Consider the following 14,373-nt stretch of genomic DNA (forward strand, 5'->3'; position numbering starts at 1 on the left):
CATTGTGGTTTGTTGTGCACTACACAATATTTGCATATATAGTGAGGAAATGATAGAGAATAAATATAGAAGATCTGTAGATCATGCTTTTTCATGTCATGGACCATCAAGATATCACAATACTGAGGCCCGAAGGGATAGTGTGGCACATTCTACTTTGTGTTCACTTATTTGATGCAATACTATTTTGCATTCTATCATTGTTTTCTTGCTCAACATTTCCAAAATTTAAGGCTATGGCACAAACCAATCTATTTGTTTGTTCATATTTAAGAAAGATTAAAAATGTATGTGCACCTTCTCTTTATTAGTTAGACTACCAACCAATCATAGATCTCAAGAGTCCTTCAAAGATCATAGTGCTTCAAACTTGGAGATATGTGAGAGTAGTTACAAATCTTGGGCCATTTCCATTTTGAAAAATACAATGCAAATGGCATTATCAATCACTAGTCACTATGTCTGTATTGGAAGACAATTATTTAACCACTAAAAAACGTTGATTGCACAATGTATCAAGAATAAAAATAGGGAATCTAATATGGAACCTATGGAGAGGTTTAGCAAGAGAAAGTGGAAACCTCATATATGAATCTAATGGAGGCGACTAGTTCTCTCATTACATCATTTTCCTCCCTCTCATTCATCTACATGCATGATCACTCTCAATTTGATGATTGAGATGATCACATCCCAATGTAAGGCTTGCTTATGGAGACTCCCACTCCAATGTTGATTGCCTCTCTATCTTCAAGAAGTGATCCATCATCTACTTTTGTGGTCTCCTCCAAATCCCTTCCATGGGGTTCTATGGTGGGGTTTAGGTTTTTATGGTTGCCAATAGTAGAGGTGTCTAGTGGAGCTTGCTCCTCCACAACATTATCCACTCCTTCTTCATGGTTGGACACATCATTCTCAACATTGTTTATAATTTCTTGGCATGTAGAATTTGCTAATAAGAAGTTGAAAAAAATCAAAATAAAATAATGTTTAAACACAACAAGAAAAAAATAACATAAAATAATTTGTAAACACAACAAACTAATATGGAATTCTTAAACCCTGATAATTAGGGTGGGATTCTTAAACACTGATAGTTAGGGTTGTGAACTAGAGCATCAGTAGAAGTTTAGATAACATCATTTCCTAGATTGATTACACATTGACCACTAGAATATCTTGATATGGCCTCATAGATATCCAAGTCAAATGAAATTAAATAGCTTCCTAGCCTTCTTCTCTCTTGATGCCATATTCTAGTAAGATGGATGACTAGACATGATTTGCCAGCCATAATCATGAATTGTTTTCCACCCTTGTTTTATCCAATTCCAGCACGTTTTGCATTCCTTGTCATCCTATGGACATTTGAATTTGCACATTTCCCTGCATCATATTCCCATCTACAACCAGTGGTTTCAATGTTATGGGAAGCCTACCATTCTCGATCCTTTCATTTAAGTCCAATTTAGCTATGAAAAGGATGACCTCTCGAGCAAGCCAAGGATCATGGTTGGAAGCTTGAGAGTTAGCTGTTGGAGGGCTTTAATCAATGTCATGGTATCGTAAATGTTTGGATACTGCTCCACATTCTATGGTAGAGGGTCATGGTATAGGTGTGGAATCTTGTGGTTCTAGAGCAACTTTTGTGGTGGGACCAAGAGTGTGATCACAAGACTTATGAAGACCTACAATAGCTGGCATCCCAAGTTGCCTTGTAGTTGGTCTATGAACAATTGAAAAGGTCCTACAAGATCCACACATATCTGTGGTGATGGTAAGGTGCTATCATGAGAAAGTGCATTATCCAGTAGATCCTATCTAGGCATCAATCATCCATGGTGTTGTGGACATGGAAAGGAACTTGTATTATCCTTAGAAGTGATTGTTGCTTTGTTGCACACGAGTAGGACTCATACTTTGTTGAGACGACAAGCTCAACACATGCGGATATTGATGATGGACCGCCTGGTTAGATGGGTCCACACGTCTACACTTAGCACGGTGGTGGTCATTATGACTCTCACATGGCCACTGACTCATTACTTATTATATTCAGGTTGTTACACCTATTTACAGCTGGCATAGTTATAGTGCTAGTCGACTACTGTAGTCAGTTATGCATTGTTTGACTTAGTAAGCCACTTTCCTTTATGTTGTATCTTATCTATACTTGGTATACATTGTAAAGAGTGTGGAAGAAGAAGAGGAAATCAGCAAGAAAACGTTTTGGCGTCCATCTTTCTTCTTGTCTCTTGAGTGAGCTTCTCCTTGTGCATTCTGTGTGTGTTCGGTGCAGCATCTTGAGCAAGTCCCCCCATCACGCGATTCTTGACATGGTATCAGAGCTGCGCCACTGAGAGAGGCTGATTCCGAAGGCTGAAGTGAAGGAAAAGAAGCAAGGTTCGAGCAAGCAAGCCACAGGTAAGAAGCTCTCCCATCCTTCCAGTCTTTCTCTTGGATAGTGCCTGTGGAGGCACCGGAAGCAGGGTCGAGCAAAAATCTTAGATTGCAATGAGATTTGGTGTGTGCGAAGAGCACTGTGTATTCTGCAGATATTTTGGGCATCTGAGGCCGTTTCAGGCCCCGTTTTAGAGCCGCAAGGTTGCGGACATCAGTTTTAGGGTACATTGTGACTTCGACTGTATTGATTGAAAGTGGGTGCGCAGGTTATAGATCTCACATCTGTAAGTTCAAAGGTGTTTACCAGTGAGTAAACACAAGGTTTATCTCCAAATTGGTTGCAAATTGCATGTATTGTTGAGCAGACAGTGAAAAAGGCCGTCTGGTGTATTGTTGTGCACTACAGGTCGAGGGTTGCAGAAGATTTGCTTGCTATTGGTATTAATTTTGTGATAATGGCAGAGAACAGTGGAAGCCCCATCATTGAGAAGCTCGACAAGAACAACTACCCTTCATGGAAGTTCCATGTCACGAACTTCCTTATTGGAAAATGCCTCTACGAGTTTGTTTCAGGTGAAGAAAAGGAGCCGGAGGTGAGTGATCCTCCAACTGCAGAAGAGACAAAGGCACGGAAGGAATGGAATGCAAAAGATAAAAAGGTCATGTATTGGTTGTCTACAGTAATTGATAATAATATGCTGGGACACATTAGAAATACAGAGAATTCATATGCAGCTTGGACCATACTTGAAAGTATGTTTTCTATAAATACAAAGGCACGAAAGATTCAACTCAAGCAAGAGCTGAATACATTGAAGAAAGGGAAGATGTCTATCAATGAGTATGCACTGAAGGTAAGGAGTATTGCAGATGCCTTGGCAGCGATTGATGCAATGCCCGATGATGATGATTTGGTGTCGTCCACCTTGGGTGGACTTAACAATGAAAAGGCTTGGAAGTCTTTTGTAACTTCCGTATATGTCAGAAAGCCATTTCCAGATTTCGATGAGTTGGTCTACCTTATGATCACTGAAGAGATCAACATGTAGAGTGAGACATTTGAAAAAAGTGGTGAACAAGTCCAAGCCTTCTACTCCAATTCAGGAAGGGGGCATGGCAGGTTTTCTTCAAGAGGCCGTGGTACAGGACGTGGTAGTGACAACCAGCAAAACAGATTGAATCAACAATTTGGCGATATGCAGGTTTCAGGAGGTCATGGTAACTTTAGAGGCAGGGGAAGCTTTAGAGGAAGAGGTGGATGGCAGAACAGAGGCTCTAACAACTCTGGTATTGTGTGTCACTACTGTGGCAAAACAGGTCATATTGCAGCCCAAAGTTATGCTAAGAAAGATGATATCCGCAGTGGTAAGTTATAGCAAGGAAACTATGCATCGTCTTCACGACAGAATGAAGACAAAAATGAACGCCTATTTGTTATGCAGCATATGCTGAATGCTGTTACAGGAAAGGGAACACATGATGATGTTTGGTATGTTGATTCAGGTGCATCCAATCATATGACCAGCCATGCAGAATGGTTTGGAGAGATGCAGGATTTGCAAAATGCAGTTTATGTGGAGACGAGTGATGATTCATGCCACCCAATTTCACACATTGGAAAAGTTCCCTTGTCCTTGCATGATGGTAAGACAAAGAGTCTTTCAGATGTATTACATGTGCCATCTATTACAAAGAACTTGGTGTCAGTCGGTCAAATGGTAGAGCAAAGGCTGCAAGTGAGATTTAATGCAAAGGGCTGCTTTGTAGAAGACTTCAATGACAAGTGCAGGTTGGTAGCAAAGGGAAGTAGAATTGGACGTATATTTACTCTGGATGCTGGAATTCCTACTATGAATGCTGCTATGTATGCTAAAGGAAAAGGTGTTATTGCATATATTGAAATTTGGCACAAATGCATTGGACATGCAAATGTACAAAGGCTGAAATTAATGCAGTCTAAAGGGTTGGTTACAGGTTTGCCTACATTTAGAGTTGTAGAATTTCATAAGGTATGCGAAGCATGTCAGTTTGGTAAGCAGGCAAGACAACCCTTTTCACATGATAGAGATGTAAGCAAAAATATCCTTGATGTTGTGCATACAGACATTTGGGGGCCTACACAAAATGTATCTCTTGGAGGTAGTTCATACTTTGTCACATTCATTGATGATTATTCTAGAAAGCTGTGGGTATATTTTATGAAGGAAAAGAGTGAAGTGTTTGAGCACTTTAGAACTTTCAAGGCTGCAGTTGAAAGAGAAACAGGCTTGAAAGTAAAGTGCTTGAGGTCAGATGGAGGGGGAGAGTACCTCTTGAATGAGTTCAGTGATTTTCTAAGGTCTCATGGGATAAAGAGACATTTCACATGCAGGTATACCCCACAGCAAAATGGGGTTGCAGAAAGGAAAAACATGCATATTGCAGAAGTTGCACGTGCCTTGATGGCTGAAAAGAATATGCCTAAGCATTTTTTGTCTGAGGCTGTTCATACTGCTGTTTATATTATGAACAGAACTCCCACAGCTGCAGTTCATGGTATGACCCCCGAAGAATGTTTTACAGGTAAGAAGCCTGATGTTTCACACTTGAAAGTGTTTGGCTGCATTGCGTATGTTCATGTGCCAGATGAGTTGCGGAAGAAACTGGATCCAAAGGCTGAAAAGTGTGTCTTTATTGGATACTCTTTAGAGCAGAAAGGGTATTGCTGTTATAACCCTATCACATGTAAGTTCAAAGTGAGCAGGGATGTCATCTTTGATGAAATGAGTAGTTGGTATGCATCTAGTGGTGATGCATTGGATGATGATGATGATCATGACACTCATGTGCAGCCTGAAAAGCAAGAATCACGGACTCTTAGTGGACCAGAGACATCATCTGGTAGTCCTTGGTCTGGGAGACTAAGGAGTACCTCTACATCTTCAGGTGCATCTAGTAGCACTACAGGTAAAGACAAAGGAAATAATAAAGTGTCAGAAGGCATTGATGCAGTTCTTGATGGAGACTCCAGTGGCTCAGAGAGCTTGGATGATGAGCTTGGCATTCCTTCAGTGAGGATTCCAAGTGTGCAGAGAGCACGCGTTAATGCAAAGACTCCATTGAGTGATCCAGTGGTATGCAAGTCTAGCAGGGTGAGATACCCTAATAAAAGATTTGGTTTTGAAGGTTATGCAGCTCACCATTATGCTTATATGGTGAAACTAGTTGAGGATGTTGAGCCCACTTGTTTTGAGGATGCTATTGGTCATACTCATTGGGATGTAGCAATGGATGAGGAGATGGCTGCATTAGAGGCCAATAAGACTTGGGATCTAGTATCATTTCCGAAGGGCAAGAAAGCTATTGGATGTAAGTGGGTTTATAAGATTAAGCACAATGCAGATGGTTCTATTAGTAGGTACAAAGCTAGGTTGGTTGCAAAAGGCTATGCCCAGACATATGGCATAGATTATGATGAAACCTTCAGTCCAGTTGCTAGGATGGCAACTGTCAGATGTGTGATTGCTTTGGTAGCAACCAAAGGTTGGAGGTTGCAGCAAATGGATGTGAAGAATGCCTTCTTACATGGTGATTTGTAGGAAGAAGTGTATATGGATCAACTAGTAGGCTATGAAGATTTAGAGCATCCCACGTATGTGTGCAGGTTGAAGAAGGCACTCTATGGGCTCAAGAAAGCACCTAGAGCATGGTCTGACAAGATCAGAGAGTATCTTGTCAATATTGGCTTTTATGTTTCTGATGCTGATCACTCATTTTATGTGAGAAAGGGAGATGCAAGTTTGGTTATTATAGTCATCTATGTGGATGACTTGATTATTACAGGTGATAGTGATAGTGGGATTGTTGAAGTCAAGGATTTTTTGAAGAAGAAGTTTGAGATGAAGAATTTAGGTGAGCTCAGGTACTTCCTTGGCATTGAAGTGATCAGATGTGATGATGGTATATGGCTGTCCCAAAGACAGTATGGCTTGGATATGTTGTCCAAGTATGGTATGACAGCATGCAAACCACTTTCAATTTCGTTGGAGCAGAATGTAAAGTTGAGTGTTGATATTGGGGATGAGATAGAAGACCCTACTATGTTCAGGAGGATAGTGGGGAGTTTGATCTACATGACCATTACAAGGCCAGACTTGAGCTACGCTGTTGGTCTTGTGAGTCAATTTATGCAAGTACCTAGAAAGCCACATTTGGATGCAGTCAGACACATATTGAGATATGTGAAGTCCACATTATATTATGGACTTTTCTATGAGGCAGGTACAGATGTACAGGTGTTTGGATACACAGATGCAGATTGGGCTGGTAGTATGTCTGATAGAAGATCTACCAGCGGATACATGTTCTCTCTTGGTAGTGCAGCAGTTTCTTGGAGCAGCAAAAAGCAATCTACAGTTGCTTTGTCGAGTACAAATGCTGAGTATAGAGGTGCTGCTGTTGCAGCATGTGAGGTAGTATGGCTACAAAAGTTAATGACTGATTTGGATGTGCAGGTGGAAGGTGTTGTTGTCATTTATTGTGACAACATGAGCAGTATACAGTTGGCTAGGAATCCTGTGTTCCATGCCAGGACAAAACATATTGAGGTACACTACCACTTTGTGAGAGAGAAGGTACTAGCAGGTGAGATTGACTTGGTGTATGTCAGCACACAAGATCAGATAGCTGACATCTTCATGAAGGCATTGGGTACAGAGAAGCTTCAAAAGTTTCGAAGCTTACTTGGAGTTGCAAAGATGCAATTGAGCTTGAGGGGGAGTGTTGCGATGACAAGCTCAACACATGTGGACATTGATGATGGACCGCCTAGTTAGATGGGTCCACACGTCTAAACTTAGCATAATGGTGGTCTTTATGACTCTCACATGGCCACTAACTCGTTACTTATTATATTCAGGTTGTTACACCTATTTACAGCTGGCATAGTTATAGCACCATTCGACTAGTGTAGTCAGTTATGCATTGTTTGACTTAGTAGGCCACTTTCCTTTATGTTGTATCTTATCTATACTTGGTGTACATTGTAAAGAGTGTGGAAAAAGAAGAGGAAATCAGCAAGAAAACGTTTTGGCCTCCATCTCTCTTCTTGTCTCTTGAGTGAGCTTCTCCTTGTGCATTCTGTGTGTGTTCGGCACAGCATCTTGAGCAAATCCCCCCACCACGCGATTCTTGACATAATTGGGAGTTGAAAGTTTAGGGTGTTAAGTGATGTGGATATTCCAAAGCCTCTCGATGGTTGGAGGTGGGGGGTGAAGGTGGAGGTCCTACACAAAATGGAGGAGAAAGACCAAGTTCAAATGGTCAAAAAATCAAGAAAGAAATAATACCATCTTGTGTGTATATTGGTCTCATAGAATGTTTCAAGACATGTGAATAGGTCCATATAAGAAAGTATTTATGTCAGAGTTGAGAAGGTGACATGGAACTATCATCTAGGCCATCTAGGTCATAGCTTTGGGACAAATCTTGAGTAGAATGTTGCATGATGCATAGTTTGCATGTCAGAAAAAGCACTAGTACTATAGAATACGACTAGCTTATGTTGGGGTAAAGGCCAATGGCCTATATAGCCCAAGTGACACTCCCTGTATACATACAAAGTGTACAATTATACATAAGTGAAGATAACAAAGAGTAAGGGTACCATATATTTTATACCCACATAACTCTCTTGTGTTCTTCTCTCTCTCAGCCCTCTTGCACTCCATAGCTTCTACCTCACATCCCACCATTGCTTCCTTCTCAACTGGTATTAGAGTGGTGTTTGATCATGGAATCTTGTGCTTGGAGCGAGGAGCACAAGGAGTGAAGCTTTGTCATGAAGGTTTGAAGGTGGAGGCCCTACATAAGATGGAGAAGGAGGAAGTCCAAGTCTGAATGATCAAACAATCGAGAAAGAAATGATACCATGTTGTACACATACTAGTCCATTGGAAGTTTTGAGACACTGAAATAGTTCCATATAAGAAAGTATTCATGTCATGCCGGATTTGAGAATGTGACATGAAACTATCATCTATGGCATCCAAGTCATCGCTCTGGAACCAATATTGAGAAGACATCCTATATATGTTTGTATATCATCCAAAACAAATAATCTAAAGTTAATGAGAGTGCATCTAAAGATGTTGAAAATATGTTTTATAGTTGAATGATGCATTGTTTGCATGTCAATGAAAGCACTACATCTATAGAATGGGGCCAAGTTATGTTGGTGTAAAGGCCAATGGATTATAGCCAAGCAGGCACTGCTTGTATCCATACACATTGTACAGTCATATGTAAGTGAAGATAATAAAGAATAAGGGTACAATAGACTTTGTACTCACATAACTCTCTTGTGTTCTTCTCTCTCTCAACCCTCTTGCACTCCATAGTTCCTGTCTTGCATTCCACCATTGCTTCCCTCTCAATTGGTACTGTAGTAGCATTTGTGTTTGTGGGGGCTTGTTCTTGGCATGAGTAGCATAAGGAGTGAAGATTTATCACAAAGGTTTGAAGTTAGAGATCCCACACAAAATGGATGAGTAATCTAAGTTGGAATGATCAAACAACCAAGAAAGAAATGGTACCATGTTGTGCATCACTGAATGCTTCAAGATATTGAAGCAATTCCATATAAGAAATTATTCATGTTATCCTAGAGTTGAGAAGGAGACACAAAACTATCATTTAGGCCATCTAGGTCATTGCTCTGGGACCAATCTTGCAAAGACATCTTGTATATGTTTGTATACCATCAAAAACAAATAATCAACAGTTACTGAAAATACATTAAAAAATATTGAAACTATGTTTTATGGCTACATGATGTACTTTTTCTATGTAAAAAAAAGTGCTACATCTATAGAATGGGGTAAGGTTATGTTGGGGTAAAGGTCAATGGCCTATAGTTGAGCACCCCTTGTATACCTACACAATGTATAGTCATATGTTACTAAATGTAAATAGAGAATAAGGGTACCATTCATTTTGTACCCACATAACCCTCTTGTGTTCTTCTCTCTCTCAACCCTCTTGCACTCCATAGCTTCTACTTTGAATCCCACCATCTCTTCCCTCTTAATTGGTACTAGAGTAGTGTGTCATATACTTGGGAGCTCATTTTTGGAGTGAGGAGCACAAGGATTGAAGCTTTTTCATGAAAGAATTCAAGCCTCTTCTCTAACATTTAAGATTATTTCCCACACATTGATAGAGGTATTGCCATTGAGGTTCAATTTAGGGCTACAATAGCCCACTTTGGTAGCCATTTGTAGCTTGGTTTTGGGTGCTTAGAAAGATATATTCATATATGATTTTGATGTATGCAAGCATAGGGGATGCTCAAGCATAGGGGCAACTTGTTTTTTTTTAAATGAGATTAAGCAAGGGGTCTCCTTGGATTTAATGAGGGTTTTTCTTAAGCTCAGGTTCTGCTTGTTTTGTAGCATGACATTTTCTTCTGTTTATAAAATAGAGAAAGAGAAGGAGGGAAGTTTGATGATTTGAAAAGATAGTGACATCTATGGGTTGTGGTATTGATCTAGATGTTCCATGGCTATACATGGTAAAAATGACATTTCTTGATGTTTTTTAGTGATTTGGTCAGCTTACCACAATTTTCCATATGTTTTCATTATCTAAGCTACGTGGTATCCATTTTATCACACAAATATTTCTGTAAGGTTTAGATATGAGTCGATTGTTTATAGTAGAAGGTTCTCAATTACTTATGGCTTTGGATTCTATATATATTTTGATGAATTTGTCATCTTAGAGGATAATCCATGCTAGTATGCTTAATTCATAGAGATTATGTGGGTTGAAATTGATTTGTGAAGATAGTTTGCATGTAATTGGTCTTTGATGGGGGGCTGAAGATATGTGGGTTGAAATTGATTTTTGAAGGCATTTTGCAATCTTTGATGTTCTACTTGGGATAGCTCGCAAAAAATTATATACCTTTAGGGGTGCTAAAATATAAATTTTATATAAGTTTTCTATTGGTTTGATATTTGGATATCCCTTTCTTGGCTTTGTAGGGCACTCCTTTTGTAGCCAATTGGTCTATTTTGAGCTTGCAGCAGCTACATATACCTTAATGTTTTTGGTATGTAGACATACTTTTGTCATTATGGCTATTTTATCGAGTTCAAAAAATGCATTATTCAATATGAAAAGCTTGATGATATGAACTTTCAATATTGGAAAGGGAAAATATATAAAGCATTGGGCCAAAAGAAGCAGGTGAGCCTCATCAAATGTAATGAGACTAAGCCTAAGAACATGGATGCAAATATATAGGAGGAATTGGATGAGCTAGCACTTATGTTTATGCTCTCAAAGTTTGTGTATTTTAGTGTGAAAGACACAATAGGTGCATGTGGTGTATAGAAAAAATCTTGGTGACCTATATGAACAAGAAAGGGTTGCCTTGCAGGTTTATTGGTGAAAATCCTTGTTGATCTTCACATAGAGGAGGGGCTTTGATGTCTTCACCTTAATGAGTTTAACATGATTTTCAATCAATTGACATATTAGAATATTTTCTTTCATACATTAGTAACTTAGCACATCTGCAGGTGGTCTTACGAGTGCTAATATTGAGAGTAGTTTGCTTATAGAAGAGATGAATAGAAAGAATAATGCAAGGTCAAAGAGCTCTAGTGTACCTACGGTGAGAGGAAGTTCAAATGCCAAAAAGAACTCTCATGAGAGAGGTAAGTCATGAACCAAGTTACGCAGCAAAAAGGATGTAGAATGCTACCTCTACAATAAGAAAGAAAACATAGAAAATGAGCCTTCAAATGGAGGAATGAGAAAATAGGAAAATGAGAATGCTGGCAAAGAGAAAAGTAAGGTAAAGATTAAGGAGATTGTTGTGTGTGGAAGTGATGATGGTGATGTCTTGTTTGTATTGTCTTTTAGTGATACATTCTTGATTGCCATGGATAATGGCATATCCAAAAATTAGCTTATAGATTTTGAAAGACCACTTCATGTTACCACATAGGGATTGGTTCTCTACTTATGATGCTAAACAAAGAGAATGCATCCATCTTGGAAACAACTATGCATGCAAAATTGTTGGCACTGGGAATATACACTTATCATTACCAAATTGTTCTTCTTTTATATTGTAGAATATACCGCATGTTCTAGACTTGACAAAAAGTTGAATTGATACAAGATAGATTGATGATTATGGCTATAGAGTGGCCTTTGGTGATCATGTTGGAAGATTTACAAGGGATTTCTTATTGTGTTCAAAGGTCCAAAATCTCATACTTTGTATCCTTTGCATGTCTATTGCATGTCTATGGTGTTAAAGAGCTTGTTGTAGTTATCATTGTGAACAACCATTTATTTCTTTATGGCATGGTCATTTGGGACATATGTCAATCCTTGGAATAAAAAGTTCACGCCATTTGAATTATCTTTCTTATAAAAAATGTTTTTATCTTGTTTTTTATGAGCATTTGTCTTTGGAAAGTAAATAAAAATGGCACATAAAATAGGTACTGAGAGTAGAAGATCAAAATGTCTTAATTTGATTCATAAACATTTATATGGGCCAAATGCCCATGATTTCATTAGGTAGAACTTTGTACTTTGTCAAGCTTATAGATGGTGCCATAAGGAAGGTTTGGGCTTATCCTCTTTGCAATAAGAGTTGTGTTGGATGCATTTCAAAAGTTATTGGCATTAGTAGAGAATCGGTTAGGCAAGAAGCTTAAGTGCTCAAGGACCAATAATGGTGGCCATTACACCTTACATGCCTTTACAAACTTTTGCGCAAGTCTTGGTATTAAGAAAGAGTTGTCAACTCTTGAAAATCTTGCTCAAAATGGTGTGGTTGGGAAGATAAATAGGACCATTCATGAAAGGTTCCATCATATGCTCTCTATTGCTAGTCTCATAATGGATTTTGGGCTAAACTTGTAAAGACAACAATGTATTTGATCAATAGATCTCCTAGCAAGCCATTGAATGGTAAGATACTAAAGGAGTTGGTTTGGCAAGAGATCTAGTTATGATACTTGCATGTCTTTGGATATGAGGCATTGAAGCATATATCTAGGGATAAGAAAAGTAATTTTGAATCTTAAGTCTAGAAATACATTTTTCTTTGCTATGGAGAATCAAGTGAAATGGGCTATTGCTCGTGGAATCTTGAATCAAAGAAGGTGGTACACATCCATGATTTTATCTTCAATGAGGTTAAGATGCACAAGTAGCTTATCAAAATGGTTGAGACTGGCAAAGTGATATTTCAAGAGGATGGGTAGCTAGCATATAAAAAGATTGTACGACTTGTTCCACATGATGTAGCTTGTGTAGCCTACTAATGATGAAGTGGGAGTGCCAAGGGATGATGAAAAACTTCATGAATTACAAGATAGATAGGTGAGATAGCCAAAGGCTCTTGTTTGAGCTAGTTTTATGTAGGTCTATGAGGGTTTCTAGACCACTAGATACATATATACCATCCTTAGACTATGTCATGGTGATTGATTGTGGTGAGTGCTCTTGTTATGTTGATGCTATCACTAGGGGTGACAATGAAAAGTGAAAGAGGGCTATGTAGTCACAGAGATGAATTCTTTGGTAAAAAATGCTACATAGGAGTTAGTTCATTTTCCTAAGAGCAAACATGCATTGCCATGTAAGTGGGCTATAAGCTAAAGATATCATTTGATACATTGCCTAAGTGTAAGGCAAGATTGGTGGCCAAAGGATTTAAGTACAATAAGAGGATTGAATTTGATGAGATATTCTCACCAATAGTCAAGATCACCACCCTTTATACAGTTCTTACACTAGTTGCTAGAGAGGATATGGAGTTGGTTCAAATAGATGTAAAGATCACTTTCTTGCATGGGAACTTGTGTGAGGATATTTACATGTAGCATCTTGAGAAGTTTATTGTGGAAGGCAAGGAGCAGTTGTTGTGTAAGCTATGTAAGAGCTTATATGGTTTTAAACAAGCTCCAAAGGAATGGTATCATAAGTTCGATGCCTTTATGAAATCTTAGGGTACACTATAATTGAGACCAATTATTACCTATACACGAAGAAGGCTAGCTATGGTAGCCCTATGATCTTGATTCTTATGTGGATGATTTTTGATTGATGGCAAGTTAATTATGAATGTCAATGCTTCAAAGAAAAGGTTGCATGAGACTTTTGACATGAAATACTTGGGGAATGCTAGTCACATTCTTAGTATGCCCTATTTTTCATGGAAAAAATATGTTATAAAGGTATTGGAGTGTTTTAATATGGAGAGGGGATGGCTATCGATGTTCAATCACCTCCATATTTGAAACTTAGCTAGGAGGATAGCCCCAAGTGTAGTCGATAGCTTGATGTACACCATGGTTGATACACATCCAAACATTTCTTATACAATGGGAGTGGTTAGTAGGTATATGGAAAACCTTTGTGAGAAGCATTGGGAAGCAATAACGGGTATCATAAGATACTTGAACGGCACTAGCTTTATGTGCACATGCTTTGGAAGGAAGGATGTGTTTATTCTTGCATATGTAGTTGCTGATTTTGCAAGGAGTATAGACTCTGGGAGGTCTATTGCAAGTTTTATCTTCACTTTCATAGGTAGTGCAGTCTCCTAGATCTCTCAATTGTAGCCATATATGACTTTAACTACCAGTGAGGCCTACAAGGAAGCTATGTTGCTTACTCATCTAGTGGGAGAGTTGGACATTATAGGATAGGTGCCTACATTTTACTATGATAATCAAAGTGCCATTTAGTTGGCCCGCAATCATGTCTTTCATGTAAAGATAAAGCATATTGAGATGAAGTATCACTTCATTAGGAAGCTTCTTGAGGAGAAGTGCATTGATTTTGTTAAGATCCATACAAATGATAATCTTGTAGATCTTGTCATGAAGATTTTATTTTCTAAGTGCTCTGCACACTACAAAGTGTTGATGGGCATTGGATAGTATCTTCACTTTATTC

Source organism: Lygodium microphyllum, chromosome 30 (assembly GCF_053477565.2).
Source record: "Lygodium microphyllum isolate KBCC chromosome 30, Lygodium_microphyllum_v1.1.10, whole genome shotgun sequence".
Classification (NCBI taxonomy): Eukaryota; Viridiplantae; Streptophyta; class Polypodiopsida; order Schizaeales; family Lygodiaceae; genus Lygodium; species Lygodium microphyllum.